Raw genomic sequence first — 21,788 nt, 5'->3', positions numbered from 1 at the left:
GGTCCGGTTGTAATCTGCTGTAGATCTCCGTGGTCTGTCATTTGCTGTTTTGTTTTGTGGATTAGTTTTTGTTGTTGTTGGATGTGAACCTGGTGTTGTTCTTGGATGTGAAGCTGGTGTTGTTGTTGCAGCCATGGTTGTTGGTCTTTCTGTTGAATCCAGCTCTGGTTCCGGTGGGACCAATCGACCGCCACGGGTGCTCCCCACCAACACTTGTAGAGAAGACTGGCTGTGAAATGTTGACTTCTGTGTATCGTAAGCCTACGTTCACCGGTCAGTACATTGCCTTCGATTCATATTGTTCGTCTCAATACAAGGTCAACTTAGTTCGTAATCTCGTGGACCGTGAGAAACGTATTTGTTCGCCCAGTAAGCTGCAGGCCGGGCTCGATTTTCTTCGATCTGTTTTCTTGAAGAATGGCTATCCAGAATTCTTGTTGCGTAAGTTTCTGTCCATGGAGCAGAAACCGAAATCGGTGCTGATTGGTCCACCTCGCTGTCCCGTCTATCTATGTTTGCCATGGAAGGGGCAGGAATCGATCAAAGTGTGTCACGAAGTCAAGTCTATCGTCCGTCGTACTTATTATGCAGTACATTTTGTGCCAGTCTTCACAACAATGCGTGCGTTCACGGTGCGGAAGGACGTCCTACCAACCCTCCACCTCAGTCATGTTATCTACAACTTCGAATGCCGACATTGTGCTAGTCGGCATGTTGGTAGGACTGTTCAGCACCTGAACGCACGTATCAAACAACACACTCCACTTCACATCCTTCCACCCAGTGCGCAATCTGAGAGGCCCAAACGCGGGAGGCCTAGGAAAAACCCATCACCTACACGGGTTCCTTGCCGCTGTCTGCCGCTCCCCCTCTGACATCTTTGTTGGACGGGCTTGAGCTTGGCAGCTCTTTGGAGGTGCGTGCGGAACCGTCATTGGTGCAGCCCTCGGGTGTGCCTAAGTCTGTGCCTCTGGGTGCTTTGCATGGGGCTGTGCCTCGAGTGGTGACAGCACCTCTGCCTCCCCCTGACCCTCCTCCTTCGAGGTCTGTGTTGGTGGGGAGCACCCGCGGCGGTCGATTTGTCCCACCGGAACCAGAGCTGGATTCAACAGAAAGACCAACAACCATGGCTGCAACAACAACACCAGCTTCACATCCAACAACAACACCAGGTTCACATCCAACAACAACAAAAACTAATCCACAAAACAAAACAGCAAATGACAGACCACGGAGATCTACAGCAGATTACAACCGGACCTATGAATTCACGGTAAAAATACGAAGGAAACAATCGGAAAGGACGACGACTGACATGAAGGCAACGGCATTCACGGTTGGTGTGGGTGGTGAAGGTAAGACGCAGGACGATGCAAGTGAGGAGGAGAGTCAAACCGCTGCGAATGACGGAGCAGGTTCTGATCCGGACAGTGAGGGAGAAGGTGAGCTGAGTGAGGGTGAGAGTGAGTGTGAGGGTGTGCGCGTGAGTCGAGATTGTGTGCGTCCGTCTCGTAATAACAAGTCTTCAGTATACAATCATTTGGTTTCTAGTACTGACTGTTGTCGTACTTATTCTGATTCCTGTTTTTCTGTTTTGTGCCGTGCTCGTCATGGTTATCTTTTGCAGTTACAAGTTTTGGAAGCTGTTTGTCAGCGCATTCATAAGCCGAATTTGTGTGTCCAGAAAGATAGTGTTATTACCCTAAAATTGTTCAAATAATGTTCTTTTGTGTAGTGTGGCAACGTTGTTGCCACTTGTGCCTAAATGTGTTTTGTCACCTTCTTGTTTATTATTGTTATTATTATCATTCGTTCTCACTTTTTTGTTGTTGTTGTTGTTGCTGATACACACTTGTCACGCTTAGTTCTTACTTGTATACCCTTGTTTTCTGCACACGTTTGTGAGAAATCGCACCTCGATATTCCAGTGCTGTCATTGTATCGTGTCACCCTACCTTGATTGCTATATTATTTCCTTTGTTCTCATTTTGTTCTTTAGTACAACGGTGATTCCTGAAGAGTGTTGTACGAAAACTTGTTCGAATCATCTTCTTTTTTTCCATTGCCTTTTTCTTCTTACATGTATTTTTCCTTACCCTTTAGGTTGTTTCTTGCATCGTCTCCATCGCTTACATTGTTTTAAATAAAGTAATCCACATGTCGCTTCAGCTCGTCCTACTTATTGCCATATTAAAATTATTATTATTATTATTATTATTATAGGCTTTTCCGCGTTGGCATCGCCAAGCAAGCTTGGCTAGCCTTCGCATAAGCTGCTCCATAATGATGAGACGAAACAATGAATGTATGTATACACGATCTAGGACAGAACCAAGGTTGAGGATATGTTTGAAGAAAGCTGCAAGTTGTGTTGAGGAACACAAAGTTGCAAACTCTACGAAAGTAAACTGCAAGAAATGTTTTGGGGTTGATCTCATGATTATTGTAGTCACAGGTTGTGTTAGTAGCATTCAAGGTTGTGTTTTCACAGGTATATTGTTTACATTCCTATTCTTTTACAGGATAATATTTTCACAAAATATGTTAGTCAATGAGTTATGTTATGGTACACCAAACGGCCATGCAGCTGCCACAGGTGGAAGCAGTATTAGGCTTTGATGTATGCTTTTATCACATTGCTGCATAGGTCTTTCCAGTCTTGTCGTGACTGGGAGATGGCATGGAGATTCTCAAGTTCCTCGCGTTTCTTGAGCGACCCCCCCCCCCCGATACGCTGCAGGTCCTGGTGCAGACTCAGTGGCAGAGTGGTACGTGGCCGGCCCCGCCAGCTGGCAGCGGAACTTGGGTTTTCGAAGTATGCTGTCATCATAACGCGTGCTGGTACATTGTCGTTTAGTCTCAGGACATGGCCAAAGAGGGTGGTAATAGGCACCCAAAAGTGCTGCATTTGTTGTGTGCCTCACGACTACATTTGTACACATTTTCATACCTAACAGTTAGGTATGTCATTGTCATGATCTTAGGTTTGCAAAGGTTGGCGGGTGTGCTGTGGGCCGGGTACAGTCATGTACATGTACATCGCACTCTTGTTAGATTTCACTAAACTTGGCAAGTTGCACCATGTTTTGCCATTCTTTCTATGCATACGTGGTTAAAACCGTTAAACGCATACGTGGTTAAAACCGTTAAACGCATCTGTCAATGAAATCCAGGCAGAAGAGCCAACAAAAAGCATCTCAATATTGTTGGAACGTATTTTTAAAAGGTGTTGTTACATTTTTATTACGGAGGATTAGCAATAGGCCTTGGCGGATAATGCTCGAAAAGGTGGCAGATTCTGCTTTTTTGCACCGAAATTGGCAGAACCATACAAACCTTATGGCGGGCAATTCCTCGAATTCTGCTCCATTTCTTTATCCACATACCAAACATGCATGAAACTTACCAGAAAAAGTACCGAATTCTGCCAATTTTTCTGCCGGCATTATCCGCCAAGGCCTAATTAGCAAGACGAAATTCGCGTTCGCGTTCGCAAACATTTTTCAGTTCGCGAACTGATTTGCGAACTTTCGCATTTTTCGTTCGGAAAAGTAGACGGAACACGAATCGCGGATTCGTGTCAGGGCAGTCATGATTTTACCACGCTGTACTGTCTGTACACAATGTACGTCGTGTCAACGTCATGCATGTGCGAATTCTGTTTGCTAATCCTTCTCATAACGCGAATTCCGTCACTGAGTTCGACTCTCCTTGGAGAGCGAACGCGAATTTCGTCTTGCTAATCCTCCGTGTTAGCACGATGTTTCACACAGTATGGGGCTGAGCTCCTGAAAGAAATAGCCACCGCCATGAACGTAATGATAACATTTCACTTCAGTTTTTTTTTAACTGCATTCCTCCTGACGAGAAGCCATCGAAACTTCGAAAGTCCTCAGTCTCCTTGTGGAAAACTTCCCAGGCATCGCTTGTGACTGTGTGGAGTCTGAAGCTTGATAATTCTGTTTCTTCAGTCAGATGGCAATGGTCTGTCCCTTGTTAACATGTTGTTACTGTACAGTAAATGTACTACTTATGTATACGTGACAGGTACATGTAACCACCATGCATGCAATACCCAAGATCAGTCCTGAAATCGTCTGGTTGGCCCGGCCCTCTGCCGCCGAAAACGCTCGAATGAAAGCGGAGGTCAGTAGTCACGGCAGTGTGTCCGTGATGAAGCTCACTGCATACCATTACTACATTGCAGCTAGCCGCTGCTGTTGAGTTGCTCCCAGCACATCAGCACGTCGCCCCTACATCCCCTATGTGTTGTCCCTTTCTTCGTTTCTTTTTGTTCTCCACCTGTTTTCCAGTAAAGTAGGGCTGTGTCAATAGTAAAAAAATAATACATAAAAAAGCCAAGCCTCTGGACCAGCCAGATTTAGTTCCGGACTCTGTACTGGCCGCTTTGTCTGAGGTCCACCGCTCAGCCTCTACTTGCACGGACATGACTCCGAACCGTCCCAGACCTGAGCAAGAGGACGACGATGTGAGCTGACAAGACCGCACAACACCACGAATGGCACGATGGCATGTACACGTACATGTACATGAAGCCTTGCGGCATGCAATCGACGTAGATCTACCAACACTACACTACAATCAGTTATCGGAATATCCTACTGAACTGGTTATGCACTCTTGCCAAGTCTTGGTAATGCACCGAATATTTTTGTCACATGCATGGGGCTGCATGTATATGATTGTAGCTTGATGTCGAGGCAGGGACAATCCTGCCGCGTTGCGGACAGAGAACAGTAGCAAAACAAACATTTACTGTGGCTACACTGCGCTTCTCAGTCACCCTCAGGCAGCACCGCAAAGATGCGCTTTACTCCTTCGTCATGGCAGCCGGCCAGGCAAGCTGAGTTGTCACTACAGCCTGTACAGGCTTTGCTCACGCTGGTGCTGGTCTAGATCTACCGGTAAATCACCGTGCTTAGCCTCGTCGAGAGGTGGAAGGTTGAACACCATGATGCCGCTGAAAGCACCTGAAATTCTTCTCCGAGTCGCTGCATGGGGAAATCCGAATCGGCGTCCTATCTCGATCCCTAGGCCCTTCCACTGCAAACATCAGCAACACGCTGGAGGAGGTTTTGGGCGGATAACTGCCAAATGAATGGATGGAGCTAACATAAGCATTGTACTGAATGAGCGGATCGCAGTTGGGTGGGTGTCCACTGTCCAGGTGGACATCTTGCACAAAGCAGTCCGTAGTCAGTGCATAATAATCCGTACTCGTGCCGGTAATGCATCCTCCAGGCGCGACCACACAGCGACAAGCGTCCATTCCCGCGACCGTCGTATCACTGCACTGTCGACGAACGAAGGGCAGCCCGCCATAGAGACAGGACGTGTCAGGTCGCTAGCAAACCGTCCAGGCTAGTGAAGTAAGTGAATGTATGTACTGTTGTTTTTCACGTGACCATGTACATGCACCAAGATCTGACGATGTACGGCATAATGGCAATGAATTGAACTCGACTACAAAACAATGATTATGTAGGAGTCAGTAGATCATGGCAGTGTTTTGAACGAGACCTGCAGTGAGCGACAGCCACAAGGAAAATGAGCTCACTACGATTACGACTGCATGCTTGGTTGACTTGTCAATTCACTGCTGCGACTTTACCCGTCCCTCGTACCCTGGAGGGATTGCGCAACTTGCGGTGCATGTTGGCTGAGTCCAGGTGTGCAGCAAATAGTGCACAGGGAAGATTGCTACGCACTATTTGAATCCAATGTCACGTGGTCAGAGAGACCCCAAAAATGCCTTCTAGACTCTTCCTTGTTATTGGGAGCATGCCCAATACTAAGGGCCATTTTGTGTACGATTCCATGAAATCTTATGTCCAGCCCGCTGTTGCTGTTGCTGTTGACAGTTGACAGTAGCATACGCACTGCATGGCTACTCCATGTGGCATGTCAAGGACATCATGGTAGAGCAGAGTATGGTTCCAGATGTCCCCCTCCAGGTACAGGTGCAAAGGTACACATGACATGTTTACACGATCCATGCATGTCATAACCTAATTACTTGGATTTGTCCCTTTAGTGGGGATTTTAGAAATCGAAATATTCCGTGAGTGTGAGTGTGAGTGTGTATGATTTGCCTAATGTGCTGTACAGAGTAGAGATCATGTGCTAGGTAAGGCACAGGCACAGGCTTGTAGCCGGAACAGCCTGCATGAGCACCTCAACACCAGTCATCAGATTTATGATCTGGTCATGGAGTTCGATAAAAGCCCTTTCCGCATTAAAAAAAGATTGCATGAGTAATCATGTCAGTACGCTGGGATCAGCAATGCACTGTCCAACACGTCCCCAGGCAACCATGCCCAGGTGGCTGTGTGCGGTGTTCGCAGCACAAATTACATCATTGCACGATGGGCTTATGTTTCGTGAGTGACATAATTATACAACCAAGAGGGCATGTTTCATGTACTCTTGATACAACGTACTTGTGACTGTAGCCCTGTGCATAGCACAGTAGTCGTGCTACAGAGTGCAGATCATTGCAGACCGTGCAGCACTTGTCATCATAACCATCAGCAGAGGGACGAAATCCCAGTAAGCCCATTGCGTAATGACACGATTTGTACCATAAGCACCCCCGACAGTCACCTGGGTTTGGTTGCCCGGGGTGTTGAACAGTGAATTCCTGACCGCAGCGTACTCACATGCATTACTCATACCTTCCGTATTTGGCGATGCACCAAGACGGCAAAAAGAACAACGACCGACATCACTGCATTGCTTGCCGCTTTCTCTCGTTTCCCCCAGCCCTCTACTGGCCTTGTGTGTTGTATTGCTGGAACTGGACGGATGACACCAATGACTACCAGGCCATGAGCCATGTGCCCCCCCCCCATGTCTGTAGCCTAGATATTCGAGTTTAAATTATAAGACTGTTGGCTGGCTTGCAGTAGAGTTCAGTCAACAGTCTGCAACTGTCCTGTCCTGCACCTGTCTTTGTCGCTTTCCCCTCACAGGTGAATCTCCAACCGGTGTCCCCAGCTGATCATCATCATCATCATCACTGCGGAGACTGGGCGGAGTTCTCTCTGACACACTTCACTTGAAGGTACGTTTGTTGCAACTAGCTTTAGTCAGTTGCAAAGATCCTGGTCCAAAGAATGAGGTTACGTTTGGTTGGTCACATTCCCAAATGGGAATCACTTGGAATCACTCGGAATCATTTTCGCCCGTTTGGTTGGTCAAAAAAGTGCGTTAGGTTGGTCACATTCCGCATGATTCCAGAATGGGAATCGCTGAGACTGATGATTCTTTTTGGAGAATGATCATTCCACCTCACATGCTGGAATGAGCATTCTCATTCCGGAATCAAAAATGATAATGGCTGCCACGAGCCAAACAATGTAGCAACAGGTTCAAGTGCCTCAAATTATGCACTCAGAAGTACCATGACTCTCTCAAGGAAACTAGAGTCGGATAAAAGAAAAGACAGCAGCCGTTCCTCAACGATATCATGGAATTGTTATGTCAAGTGATTCCTAATTGATTCTGGCGCGTTAGTTTGGTCAGGTGATTCTTGCCGATTCCCATTCCAGAATGGTTGTCATTTACATTCTGAAAATGCCCAACCAAACGCAACCTGAATAAGCTGTTACCACGGTGACTGAGAACTCCAACCAGTGCTCGTCTGCTTACAGCTAGCTATGTTCTTTGAGGCATGTGTTTGGTTGGAAACAGGATTACAAGGGCTGAGTATGAAAGAATTTTGAATGGGAATCGGCGGAGGAAGAGGATAGGGAGGGGGAGGGGGGGGGCATGGCACAGGACACCGCATGGATCTCGACACTCCTGGTGGCGTGTATCCCCCGAACCAACTTCAATCTAGTCATTGATTTTTCCGGCAAACACTTCCAATGTAACTGGCATATCATGTAAGCGTGCTTCATGACATCTTGTTCCATGATTCTCAGACAATGTTTACAGAAGTATACACATATGTCTAGTATCTGTGTATCTGTGTAGATTGATGTTTGGAAACCTGGACTGGCCCGAAGTACTATGGCACATAGGCACTCAATGGACAATTGTACCCTATACATCGAATGGAACTAGTCAGGATGGGATTGGGAACAGCGTGCCGAGGATTAGCCGACTATAAGCACCCGGCAGTGGTGATCCCAAGACAACAGCCCAGTGCTCGAATCGCAGTGATGCCAACTCGCACCGCGCTCCAGACACACCTACGTTTCGTTGCTTTGAGCTTGTAGGGAGAGAGCAAGGTGGAGAGGCATGCAAAGCAAGCAGATCAGTGGGTACCAACTTCACTATAGCAGTTCACACTTGGTTGATAGATGCGTTGGCATATGGAGAGCGGCATTGATAGCATCAGGTATTATATTGACTCCGCTTTGATTGAGAGATAAACAACTCCGACAGGATGAGTATTTCCTATTTTTAGTGCGCGGCATCGGGCCAGTGCTCGCGAGAGCGCACTCTTACAAGTAGCTATCTGGCGAGTGCCAAACACTCATGCATGATGACAGCATGTCACATGTCAAGGCGGAGACTGACACCAGGCAAAACAAAACCATCTGTGCCAGTGCGTGCATACCGACATGTCTCGTTGTCATACGTGCAGTGCATGCAGTACAGTCTTCTACCATGCCCTGGACAGTCTTCTACCATGCCCTGGACAGTCTTCTACCATGCCCTGGACAGTCTTCTACCATGCCCTGGACAGTCTTCTACCATGCCCTGGACAGTCTTCTACCATGCCCTGGACAGTCTTCTACCATGCCCTGGACAGTCTTCTACCATACCCTGGACAGTCTTCTACCATGCCCTGGACAGTCTTCTACCATGCCCTGGACAGTCTTCTACCATGCCCTGGACAGTCTTCTACCATGCCCTGGACAGTCTTCTACCATGCCCTGGACAGTCTTCTACCATGCCCTGGACAGTCTTCTACCATGCCCTGGACAGTCTTCTACCATGCCCTGGACAGTCTTCTACCATGCCCTGGACAGTCTTCTACCATGCCCTGGACAGTCTTCTACCATGCCCTGGACAGTCTTCTACCATGCCCTGGACAGTCTAGATATCAACTCTGCATATACAGTAGCTTACAGTCCATTCAAATCGAATACTGGTAGTCCCACTGGCGATTTTGAAAACCCAATTCTGGCCAAAGTCCTGGTTAAAAGTATTTAAAAAATTTAAAATCCTGGGGTTTGGACCTTCTTCTCCATACATTTGGCATGGTAAACCTGTCCTAATTTCGAAAACCTGGCTAAAATTCTAACTCCCATAAATTTGTATTTTCATGCCTCCAATGTAGCAATCAAGAATTTCATGAGTCAGGTCAGATGATGCAGGATGTTTTCTCTTATGTGCCTCTAACGCTCTGCATATTCACGTGTGCGCACACACACACACACACACACACACACACACACACACACACACATGCGCACTCACGCACGCACACACACACACACACACACACACACACACACACACACACACACACACACACAGTCACACAAACCCTCACACACACACACACACACACACACACACACACACATACACGCACGCGCACGCACACACATACACACACATACACACACACACACACACACACACACACACACACACACACACACACACACACACACACACACACACACACACACACACACACACACACACACACACACACACACACACACACACACAGGTTCGACGATGAGGCGGCAACCTTTACCTACAGTAGTTTTGACAGCCCTGCCACTGGTAGTTGCAACCGCCATGGCTGTTGTCAATGCTGCTGCCCTTGATCCTTCGCGCTGCTGTGCCTGCCCTCATGCGACTGTCAATGGAAGTAACTGCAACACACCATACCCACTGCCAAGGAATGTCACAGGTGTGAGCACTTTGTTATCCTCCTGGCCTGTCATGCCTACTGCTTCCAGTCTCGGTCTGTCTGTCTGTCTGTCTGTCTGTATGTATGTAACTGTTATGCTACCATAAATTCAGGGTTCTAGCCAGGTCAATATAGTAGGGGGGCGGGCATGGGAAAAAGTTACCCCATGACCCATTTTTTCCATTGTCCAAAATTGTCTTGCCATGCAAAATTCAACATACAGAGTGAACCTCCAACATCACCCCTCACAAATGTGCCTGTATGAACCCTCTAGTAGTGACTATCGGCTGTATTTTCGTTGAATGGCGTGAAAAAACACGAAAATCGGAAAATGAGTAGGGGGGGGGGGGGCGGCACTTTTTCACAGGGGGGGGGGGGGGCGCAAACGGAGTAGGGGGGCGCTGCGCCCCCTACCCCCCTTTGGCTAGAACCCTTATATTATGTTATGTCTGTCTGTCTGTCTGTCCGTCTATCTGTCTGTCTGTCCGTCTATTTGTCTGTATGTGTAAGTTATGTGTGTACTGAAGCATGCGTGTGTGTGCAGTACTCCTATGTAATATGCATGACTGGACGTATGCATAATAATTATGTATGTCCATCTGCCAGGCTGCATATCTTTTCAAGTTCTCTCCATGCATCTGTCTATCTGCCTGACCATTTCTCTCTCTCTCTCTCTCTCAATCCATCTATCTATCTAACTCTCTCTCTCTCTCTCTCTCTCTTTCTCTCTCTCTCTCTCTCTCACTCTCTCTCCCTCCCTCTCTCTCTCTTTCTTTCTCTCTCTCTTTCTCTCTCTCTCTCTCTCTCTCTCTCTCTCTCTCTCTCTCTCTCTCTCTCTCTCTCTCTCTCTCTCTCTCTCTCTCTCTCTCTCTCTCTCTCTCTCTCTCTCTCCCTCCCTCTCTCTCTCTCTTTCTTTCTCTCTCTCTCTCCCTCCCTCCCGGCTCCTTCCATCCATCCATCTGCAAACACGTGTTGGTTTATCAATCTTGTTCCGTCCCCTGCTTTCCTCCACCATTCGCAATGACTTGTACTTCTACGATTATAAATTGTCTTTGCATAAAAGGGAGGACAAGAAGTTCAAATTTCAAATTCAGTTCTTCTCTCGCTGTAGTATTGTTTCTTCTTCAGTCCAAAACAACAAGAGTCCAGAGTCAAACCATGAACAGCAACTAAAAGCCGCGAAGTCCGTTTCACGCGCGCGCGCGCGCGCGCAGGAAACAGCACATGCTACATGCATAACATATCGCGATGTACTACTACTACTACATGCATCATGAATATCTGGAGTGGCCAAGTAATGTCACAGCGCGTAGGTACACGTGAACACTACATCTCTCCCAAGCAGATGAAAAAAACGTAGGGTGAAAAGTGAAAAGCTGAAAACACGAGGCATGGATAAATGACTTGATGTCAGGCTGTCCCTCTCCCTATGCTACAGATAGAAAAGGCGGAGCAGGTAAACAGTCACACAAAAGATAAAAGGGAAAAAACTGAAGCCAGTCTGAGATTCAGGGTGGACTTGATGCACGCATCCATCAGGTGGCGCGTGCTGTTTGGACATATTTGTGGACCGCCTTGGCCGAGCGCGGTGGCTGCTGACGCCGCCGGTGGGGCAGGGGTGGTGTTGTCGGTGGTGGCGGCGGAGTAGGTAGTGGAGGCTCGGGCGACGGAGCATGAACCACTATAGCGGGAGCCGGCTGCATAAATGACACATGCCTAGAGACCCGCTGGCCTGTGACTGGATGGGTGATGACCATGGTGGAGCCCGTCATCTCGTCCACAGTCCATGGGTTTGGATCCCAGATCGAGTCGAGCTTGTTGTGCTGCCGTTCGTTCTTGCGCAGAACTTGTTGACCCGGCTTGAGGGTGATGGTCGAAGCCGGGTGCGCACTGCGATGGTGGTTCGCCGCCTCGCATTGGCGGGCGCGGAACGCATGCTCCTTGTTCGCCGTGACGGTCGCATCTGGTGCTGGGGCCGTGCACAGGCTGGGGAGAGTGTCCCAGATGCTGCGGCCGAACATGATGGTAGCTGGCGGCAGGCCTGTGGCGGGGTGGGGAGTGATGCGGTATGCGAGTAGCCAATCGTCAAGTGCAGCACGCAAATCTCGGCCATCCAGTTGGGCAGCACGGAGGACCTTGCCGATCGTGCGGTTCATCCGCTCCACTGCACCATTGGCTTGGGGCCAGAGAGGAGGCGTGCAACGGTGAGCGATGCCCATCTGGGCCAGGAAACGGTTGAACTCCGCCGAGCGAAACTGGGGACCGTTGTCAGAGACCACTTCTCCTGGCAGGCCGAATGCTGCGAACGCACTGCGGAGCACTGCAAGGATGCCAGCTGTAGCGGGAGTAGAGTTGAACACGTGAGTGACTGGGTAGCGACTCAGTTGGTCCACCGCAACCAAGAGTGTGCTTCAGCCTGGCAAGGGGCCATACAGGTCGACAAACACCCGTTGCCATGGCGCCGTCGTTGCTTGGTCCGTGTCATGCATTGGTGGCCGAAGTGGGCCAGCTGAAGTGTCCACTCTCGGAGAGACAGTGGAATCACCAGACGATGGTCCTTGAGCAGGAGACCGTCGGCGGCGGAGAGTTCATGCCTTTGCGTGTAGAAAGGGTGGATGTCCACTGCCTTGTCGTCCCACATGCTCGTCTGCAGTGACAGCAGCACGGCCTGGAGCGTTGAGTCTGCTCGAGTTGCGCCTTGGATGTCGGACAAGAGGAGGGCGTTGGGAACAGAGGACTGCGCGAAGGCATTGATATAGGCGGTGTCCTCCTCCGCACCAACATTCGGCAGGGGAGGATGTGGCTGAGGGTGACGACTCAAGACGTCTGCTGGGTTGGTAGGGTCAGGTTCATACACCAGCTTGAAGTGGAGGTCTTGGACCTTGAGAGCCATCCGTTCAATGCGGGATGGAGGTCGTGAAGACGGGTGAAGCAGCTGTAGAAGGGGCTTGTGGTCGGTGTGAACCGTGAAGCCGGGGTCGCCGCTGAGGAAATGGGAGAAGCGCAAGCAGCCGTACTTCACACCGATGGCTTCGCGTTCCGTTTGCGAATAACGCTGCTCAGTGGGGGTCAGGCTGCGGCTTGCGAATGCGACTGGTTTCAGCTCGGAGTGATCCTGAACGACTGCTTCAGGAGACTGGCAGAGGATGGCGCCAAGGCCAACGGGTGAGGCATCGACGTAAAGGTGAGTGTGTTTGGTACGGTCGAAGTAGGCGAGGGCCCGATCAGCTGCTATGTCGACTTTGATGGCATCGAATGCTGCCTGAGCCTCGGGTGACCAATCCCACTGCTGACCCTTGCCAAGGAGTTTCCGCAGGGGTGCCGTCTTGGTGGCCATGTCAGGGATGTAATGGCGCATGAATGTCGCCAAACCCAGGAAACTCTTGATATCGGAAGCTGACTTGGGTGTGGCGAAAACAGCAATGCTCTCTTTGTGGTGTGGTGCAGCCTGAGTGCCCCGGCGACTAGATAGTAGACATGAAGGCCAGGCGAGTTTGGCGAAACTGGCACTTCGCCAGGTTGAGGGTAACATTGTGGGCACGTAGGCGTTGCAGGCAGGCGTGCAGGCGCTCATCGTGGACTTGGGTCGTTTTCGCCGTAGATGAATATATTGTCGTGCACGCTGCGAACACCTGGGAGACCCGCGAGGACACGGTCCATGGTCCGCTGGAGGATCTCAGACGCTGAAGCCAACCCCATGGCGAGTCGCTTGCACCGCATTAGGCCGAGGGGCGTGTGGAACACGGTGAAAAGACGGGATGACCCGGCCAGTGAGATCTGGTGGAAGGCCTTGTTCATATCCAACTCGGTGAACACGGTGGCCCCTGGCATGTCGGAAGTAATCTCCTCGAGCGTGGGGATGGGATGGCGTTCCCGTGCCGCAACGGCGTTGACATCACGAAAATCCTGCGTGAGGCGCACTTTGCCCGTGCGCTTCGGCACAACCACCATTCGGGCAACCCATTGGGTGGGGCCAGTGGCAGGCTCGATGACGTCCAATGCGAGCTGATCATGGAGCTCAGCGAGCGCGTCCTCCTGGAGGTGGACAGCCACTTTGGATGGTGCGTGAGCGACAGGGCGGGCGTTGCCTTCTACGTAGATATGGGCTTCTACGTCGTTGATGCAGCCGAGGCCCTGGAAGCGGTCGGGGTACTCAGCAAGGTCGTCTGGCAGTTGCGGACTTTCGACGCTGTGGACCAGCTGGATGAGGCCAAAACGCATGGCGGTCTCGCGGCCAACGATAGCAGCGGTACGTGACGCGTGTGCGACAACGAGGAATGTTGCCGTCGAACTCGTGGTAGCGGAGGAAAGACAGAGGGTGATGCTACCCAGAAGAGGAAGAGGTGAAGTTGAGCCGTAAGCAAAGATTTGCACATCCGTTTGCTGAAGTGCTGCACCAGGGGAAACCTTTGCCAGGTCATCAGTATTGATGATATTGTGACTGGCACCACTATCCACCAAGACAGTCAGGGTTATGCCGTTGACGTGCACGGTCCGCCGGGCATCCTCACGGCAGGGTGCCGTAGATGGGCGAGGCGGAGAGTCGGTAGAAAACAGCTCTGAGCCAATCTCTAAGGAATGAATGGCATGGTGGCCGCTGTTGACAGCGTGCTGGTCAGAGTGTTGGTGGGGACGGCGTTCCCTGAACGTGCGGGCTTGGATGGCGGAGTCCGAGGCGCGGCATGCTGCAGCAAAATGGTTTGGCTTGCCACAGCGGCTACAGAACTTGCCCTTGGCAGCGTCACATGTGGCATGGCCTGGCTTTCCACACCGGTAGCAGGTCAGAACGGATGAGGTAGACTGTGGACACTGGGCTTGGGGCTGGCGTTCAGCTGCGTAGCCGTGGCGCTGTGACCCTGAGAGGGCATCCACATGGGCAGGCTGGGGTGCTGTTGACGCCAGGGAAGCGACGTGGGCGTCCTGCTGTGAAGCCACTGAAGAGCCCAGAGAGGAGTCCTTGATGGCGAGTACATGGGTGATGCTGGCCTCATACGCGCAGGCTGCTTTCAGAGCTTTGTCGGAGTCGAGGCCATCGATTACCAGCAGTTTTCGCCGAAGGGCGTCGGACTTGCAGCCGATAGTCAGCTGGTCCAAGACAGCCAATTTCTCCGCGGCCATATCCGGGAAGCCGCTGCATTTCACGCGGTCTCCCAAACGACAACGGAAACCCTTCCATAGTCTCGTTCGGCTGTTGACGAAGCTGACAGAAATTGTACCTGAGGAGCGTTTTGTTTTGGTGTTTATTTAACTCGTCCTGCAACGCGTTGGCGAGGTCGTGGAATGTTGCCCCTGTGTTGTTGAGAGTGGGCACGAGTTGCTGGATGTCGTCTCCTCCCAGGTCCTGGAGTAGCGCACGCTGTTGGTCGTCATCGCCAATTTTGGACGCAGCAAGATAAAGTTTGAAACTCCGTGTCCAGGCGGGCCAGCGCGTGGCGGCATCGTAGAGGGAGACATAAATTGGAAAAGGTCCAGGAGGCGGAATGGCGGGTGGTCGGTCACCCATGCTCGCTGCGGAGGAACGAAGTAGCTCGCAATGCCAATGTAGTATTGTTTCTTCTTCAGTCCAAAACAACAAGAGCCCAGAGTCAAACCATGCACAGCAACTAAAAGCCGCGAAGTCCGTTTCACGTGCGCGCGCGCGCGCGGGAAACGGCACATGCTACATGCATAACATATCACGATGTACAGGTCTACTCTCCATATAACGCAATTTCTGGGACCACGCAAACATTATGTTATATCGAGAGTTATGTTATGTAGAAAACCGTGTGTAAAATACAAGATGCACCTCAAAATGAAGGGTATTGCAAGGCGGGTTCAACCGTGCAAACATATACACACTGTACCACCATCGACATCAGATACCATCAATGCCGCAGAATATATGCACATAGGACTAAACTGGCTAGCTACGGCTACAGCTGGATTGTGCCGCGCACGTGAATCTCCGTTGTATCGAGAGTGTACACGTTGGGGACTGCGCCGTAGGGTGCGTTATGCCGAAGTTTACGTTATGTAGGACTAAACTGGCCTAAACTGCCTAGCTTCAGCTACCGCTTGATCATACCGTGCACATGAATTTATGTTGTATCGAGAGTGCGCACGTCGGGGACCGCCGCAGCGTGTGTTATGTCGAGGTTTATGTTATGTAGGATTATGTTGTGTAGAACAACATTTGTATGGGAGTGATGCTGTTTCGGCGCGGGATTTGACTTTTTTATGTACTAACGAGGTTTATGTACAAGTGAGAGTTGTTATATCGAGAGCAGACCTGTACTACTACAACATGCATCATGAATGTCTGGAGTGGCCAAGGAATGCCACAGCGCGTAGGTAGACGTGAACACTACACTCGCCTTTTCTCATCAACCACTACACCACAACCGCTGCTGCTTTATACCCATGTTTCATGTTTTCTTTGCTCGATTCCTTTGGGGTTTTGTCTTGCAGTGATCGCCAATGCTGGTGGAAAGTCTATTCCCATCACCGGCTACACCGTGCTAAACGTGTCGCAGCATGGCAATCAGAACGTTACACTCGCCATTAATGCAAGTCTGGCACAAGCGAAGGACGCCAATGTTACCCACCATGAGTACATCGTGTACACCGAGGTCACCCAGAACAACCAGTCAGACAAAGAGTAAGCTCTCCAGTACTGTCATCAGGAATATAATTTCTTCTCTTTCGTCCAAGGAGATTTTCGACTAAATTTTGAATGCCGAACTAAGGGACCATCGCAAAAGTTCGCAGAAGCCCCTGAAACGAAGAGCATACGTTTGGGGGGGAGGGAGTCGTGTCGAAAATCGCAAACCGGGCTTCAATTCAAAAAAGTATTGACGACATGTAGGAGCTGATAATAGATTAGCATGCCATCACAGCCGGCGTAGACTCTACGGCGCGTAGATCGCTTGTCAGGACGCGTAGTCATGCGCGTGTCGCGTAGCTGGCTGCCTGTACACTGTGTGTAGTCTAGTACCAAGAGTCCATAAAACACGTGGTTTATGGACTCTTGCTAGTAGTACTAGCACTAGTAGTAGCAGGGGTTCATAGGCCGATGATATGATAGGGTTTATGAACCCCTGCTGTGTAGTATAATTATTATAATAATTATTATGTGTGCAGCATCCAAGTGAAATAATGAAGCCCATATTGTGAATGTCGTTTCGTTTGAGGGGGGAGGGAGGGGGGTCAGGCCCGAAACTCACGGTCTTCGTTTCGGGGGCTTCTGCGAACTTTTGCGATGGTCCCTAATGTCGATTTATTAAAAGTAAAAAAGGACCAAGGAACTACAAGTTATGCTATAATGTCCACTAACACCACCAGTAACTAAACAATCATCTGATGCGATAACATTGCACGACACTGACCGACGGTACTGACGTTCTACAACTAACTGGCTAACAGCTCTAGCACATCTCGGATGCGCACTCCAACAGCCTTCCAACTTGGAAGGTTCTAAGTTATAGAAATAATTAACATAAGGAGGGGAAGGTGAGCGCAACCAAGATAAGCACGAGCTGAAAGTCTCAGCTGTGAAGGACGTTGGCGGATGTTCATTCTTGCACACCTGATGAGCCGTCCTTATCTATACGGCGAAACGATCGTCGTGTGAAACTGCTGCTTGTTACCGCTGCTTATTGTCCATCTAAAGTGTCATACAGTAAGATCGGGCGCCGAAGAACACCTCGCCGAAGAACGCCCAGGCTGGAAAACCGGCAAAATTTAAGAACAGTCCAGGCTAGAATTATCAGATTTAAGAACACTAGATCTACATTGTACGTAGATCTACATTGTACATGCATGGGAGGTGAGTACATGTCATGTACACGTGTAAACAGTAACTGCTACATGTACAGTCATTCCCATTTACGACACCCACTAGTTTAGAAGTACATGTACATGTACATGACAAACGTCATGTCACTCGACTCGCCGCGCGCGTGTGAATAAGAACGGTCTGGCTAGAATCAAAAATTTAAGAACTTTCCTAGGCTGCGCTCGAGCCCCTGCGTTCTTCGGCGCCCGATCTTACTGTAGTCGAAGTACAGTGCTGTTTTACTGAGGCGTTCGGTTTTGCATGATTCTTGTTCGCATAGCTTCCTCTTTTCTTGATCTTTGCATCTTTTGAGCCGCGCAAGTTGTGTGGAATGTTGCTTTGCGTCCTTGAATCGTGGTTTGACCGTATTGTCCAATGGTCTTGCCAGTATCGTCATCGACATGCATGAACATCCACCAACGTCCTTCACAGCTGAGACTTTCAGCTCGTGCTTATCTTGGTTGCGCTCACCTTCCCCTCCTTATGTTAATTATTTCTATAACTTAGAACCTTCCAAGTTGGAAGGCTGTTGGAGTGCGCATCCAAGATGTGCTAGAGCTGTTAGCCAGTTAGTTGTAGAACGTCAGTACCGTCGGTCAGTGTCGTGCAATGTTATCGCATGAGCTGATTGCTTTGTAACTGGTGGTGTTAGTAGTTGACATTATAGTGTAACTTGTAGTTCCTTGGTCCTTTTTCCTTTTTATAAATAATCCTTGGCTCTCCATCCGAGTTCATCGTGTCGACTTGTCCAGCTTATCAATACTCTTACGATCCACGGACTAAATTTTCAACCGGACGACCTTCCTTTCTTTGGACTTTGACAAAATTACTGACCGCCTAAATTTTCTGCTTGTACAATACCGGAATATCGTGTCAAGAGAAATTATCCCACTGTAAGATACCGTACTCCAGTCTGACCTTTTTTTGGGGGGTGGGGGTTGTAATGGCCTGCTGTGATATATCGAAGCATGTTGTGCACCGTTTGTTCTTTCTCACGCCTTATATCAGCCGTAACTAGTGCAGGGTTGGCTGTGGATGGCCATATTGCAAGATAAAAAAATGTGCTCCAGTCTGAGCTTTTCCTGGGAGGGGGGGGGGGGGGGTAATGGCATGATGTCCCACACATGCTGTGATGTGCCGAAAGCATGTCGCGCCGCACCGTTTGTTTTCCATGCAGTCTGGGAGACTTGTCGGTAATGTTACTGCGTGTGCTCCCTGCTTGCCCCCAACACACACACACACACACACACACACATAATTATATATAATATATACACACACGAACACACACACACACACACACACACACTTGTACTTGTACTTGTTGCTCACTGCCAAAACTGGTCACGTGGGTCTCCCCGGGAGAGGGGAGAGAGACTCAAAAGGAATCTTGGAAAGATGACTCAATTGGCCATTGAACCACCCAACGGCCGACACCCCCTGAAATCCCCAAACTAGGGTGGACTTGAAATGATCCCACTTATGGGCTCACCATACCTCAGTAAGTGGGTGAGGACAAGGTGCAGAAAAAGGATTGACGGCATAAGGGTATCCGTCCCGGGATCCAACTGCAGGTACCCCTGCCCCCAGTGAAGGTAATACTTGGGACTAGTGTGGGTGGCTAAATCAGAGTGGATCTGATAAAAGCTTCACTAGCACCATTGATTACACAAGAGTTTATCTAGCCAGAAGTAGTCCATGGTTAACAGGTATGTATACTTCAAATAGAAAGTATATGAACCCTGAAACCAACAAAGGTGGTAGGTACAACAATACACCTTCAAGCAGCCGAGCCCGTTGGCAACAGGCCCAACACTATCTGACATAAGTGTACCCACCAACCGAACTAGCTGGCACATATACACGCACACACACCTCAGACCTCAGACATGCCCATCGCGGAAGCGATGATAGCGAACAGCTAGACATAGCAACTTGTGCTGGGATTACACCATTCAACAGCTTGCAAGGCTGATGAATTGACCGCCACTTATTTTTAGCCTGGTATCCACCACAGAGCTGATTGAAGTGGCTTTTTTCTGGCCAGTGAATCACTATTTTTTCATTTTTCATTTTTTTACACGCACACACACACACACACACACACACACAGGTACTGCGACAAGCTGGTGGACAACATCGCTCTGACCTACGATCAGCTCCTGAACGGCACATACAGTATCCGCGTCGCCATCTTCCAGGAACGAGAGCACATGTGCCGGATCCTGGGCCACATAGTCGTGCGTAGCAACGCAGTCACCAGCTTGCCCTGTGCTCTGCTTACGCTGCTGTCGTTGCTCATGGCTGCTGCTGCTGTTGCTGCTGGCGCTGTCTAGACTCCGAAGCATACAAACGGCATGTTTTCATGGTGAAGTGCTGTCGTAGATGTTCGATTTTCTTTCCGTAGCTGTGCATTGACCTGTGCTGTGCGCTGGTCTGTTGTGGAACAAACGGTGCAGCAATGCAGTGCACTAGTTACAGTGGCTTGCAGACTGCACGTCTGGCCTTGATGGACTTGCGTCATCCATCCATTCTGGCATACCACTGTGAGTATCATGCAGTAAGCTTGTTCATGATCACTCTCGGTATGTGCACAGCTGTGTCTACCTCTTTCAATTCTACGTTCAACCCCCCCCCCCCCCATGTGCCGCAGCGTTTAGACCGTTAGAAACACTCTTCAGTCTTCATCCTCTTTCCGTGGACTTGGTCTGCAGCACCCCATCGCCACCGCTGCCTTGCAGTGCAACCCCATTCAGTTAATGTCTTGTTAGCCGGCTGTTTTTGTCATTTCCTCCTTCTTTCTTGTTTTACGAATTGGGTGCATGGTTTCAAGTAAAAAAATACAAAAAATCCTGGTAACTCAAAGTCCCCATCATGCAAGTTAGGTATTGTGATCTAGACTCTGCTCAGTTTTCCCATTGCCTTTGTTTTTGCAGTTTAGACGCTTTACTTTGTTTCTTTGTGCAAACGTGTTTGCTACTTTCCCCTCAATGCCAAAAAAGTCTCCTTTTTGTGACACCAATCTGATCCTTTTTGTGACACCAATCTGATCCTTTTTGTGACACCAATCTGATCCGTTGTCTGTTCAGGCACTTCAGGGACACTATTTAGGGGCCATCCGGCATTATCGATAATTTTCACGAAACGAAAAAGTTTAGTTAGTAATCGACACCCTACTGTAGTTGCTGCATTGCGCTAGCATAAAGTAGGCATTGGCGGATTCTGCTCGAAAAGCAGTGAAATTGGCAGAACCATACAAACCTTAAGGCGGGCAATTCCTCGAATTCTGCTCCATTTCTTTATCCACATACCAAACATGCATGAAACTTACCAGAAAAAGTACCGAATTCTGCCAATTTTTCTGCCGGCATAATCCGCCGGTGCCTTGTAGCATAAAGCCTGGGGTCGTGAAACTTACTCCTGGGAGTGGTGAAAGGCTGAAAGCCCTTTCACTACTCTCAGGCCATAGGCATAACTGCAGTGACTGTTGTGCAGTTTAACCTGTCAAGGCGACCACTCGGACAAGGCGACCACCTGTCCTAGAAGACCACTGAAACCACGACCAAGGGATGCTGTTTCCAGTCAAATTACCCTGGATACGGAGACCACCTGGTTACAGGGACCACACTTTGAAGGTCCCTACAGCGGTGGTCGTCTTAGACACGGTTCACTGTACTAGTACTGTAAAAGCCATTATTCTAACGAGGCGCATAATAATTATAATTGTAACGATTTCCCAACATTGACTAGTTTACGTGTACCAAAGGTAACGACTCTCACACATTCTCAACGCTCAATAGGACAGTGTATGTATCGATTTCTGTATAACGATTTCTATTTTAACGACAGAGTTCTCCTCGTTAACTCGTTAGAGTTGGCACTTCGTTATAATATGACTAGCAGCACCCCCGGCCAGCGTTGCCTGGCCGAACGTGGCATGCGGGTGAAGCAAGTACATGAACAGCACACGTGCTCAGCACGTGGTGGTGGCCAGACCGCTGAAGTCCTGGTGAGGGAGGTTCTTCATCGTTGGAAGGAGAAGGAGGGACGTCTGTTACGCCTTCGGGAGGC

The 21,788-nt window shown here is 49.5% G+C and overlaps 1 long non-coding RNA gene across 3 annotated transcripts; it reads left to right on the top strand.

The window, feature by feature from the left end:
- The first annotated feature begins 5,087 nt into the window (after positions 1-5,087).
- Positions 5,088-20,779, top strand: LOC135829457 (uncharacterized). 3 transcript variants are annotated; one of them, XR_010555828.1, is made up of 5 exons: positions 5,088-5,390; positions 6,993-7,084; positions 9,514-9,901; positions 16,352-16,541; positions 19,831-20,779. It is a non-coding gene; the product is annotated as an uncharacterized LOC135829457 (long non-coding RNA). The 3 variants fall into 3 exon arrangements; XR_010555826.1 differs by lacking the exon at positions 5,088-5,390 and having other exon boundaries at positions 6,797-7,084; XR_010555827.1 differs by lacking the exon at positions 5,088-5,390 and having other exon boundaries at positions 6,802-7,084; positions 9,716-9,901.
- The last annotated feature ends 1,009 nt before the right edge of the window (positions 20,780-21,788 follow it).

The sequence above is a fragment of the Sycon ciliatum genome, chromosome 13 (genome assembly GCF_964019385.1).
Source record: "Sycon ciliatum chromosome 13, ocSycCili1.1, whole genome shotgun sequence".
NCBI classification, from domain to species: Eukaryota; Metazoa; Porifera; class Calcarea; order Leucosolenida; family Sycettidae; genus Sycon; species Sycon ciliatum.
Note: the sequence above shows the minus strand (reverse complement) of the source record. Positions and strands in the feature narration are given on the sequence as shown.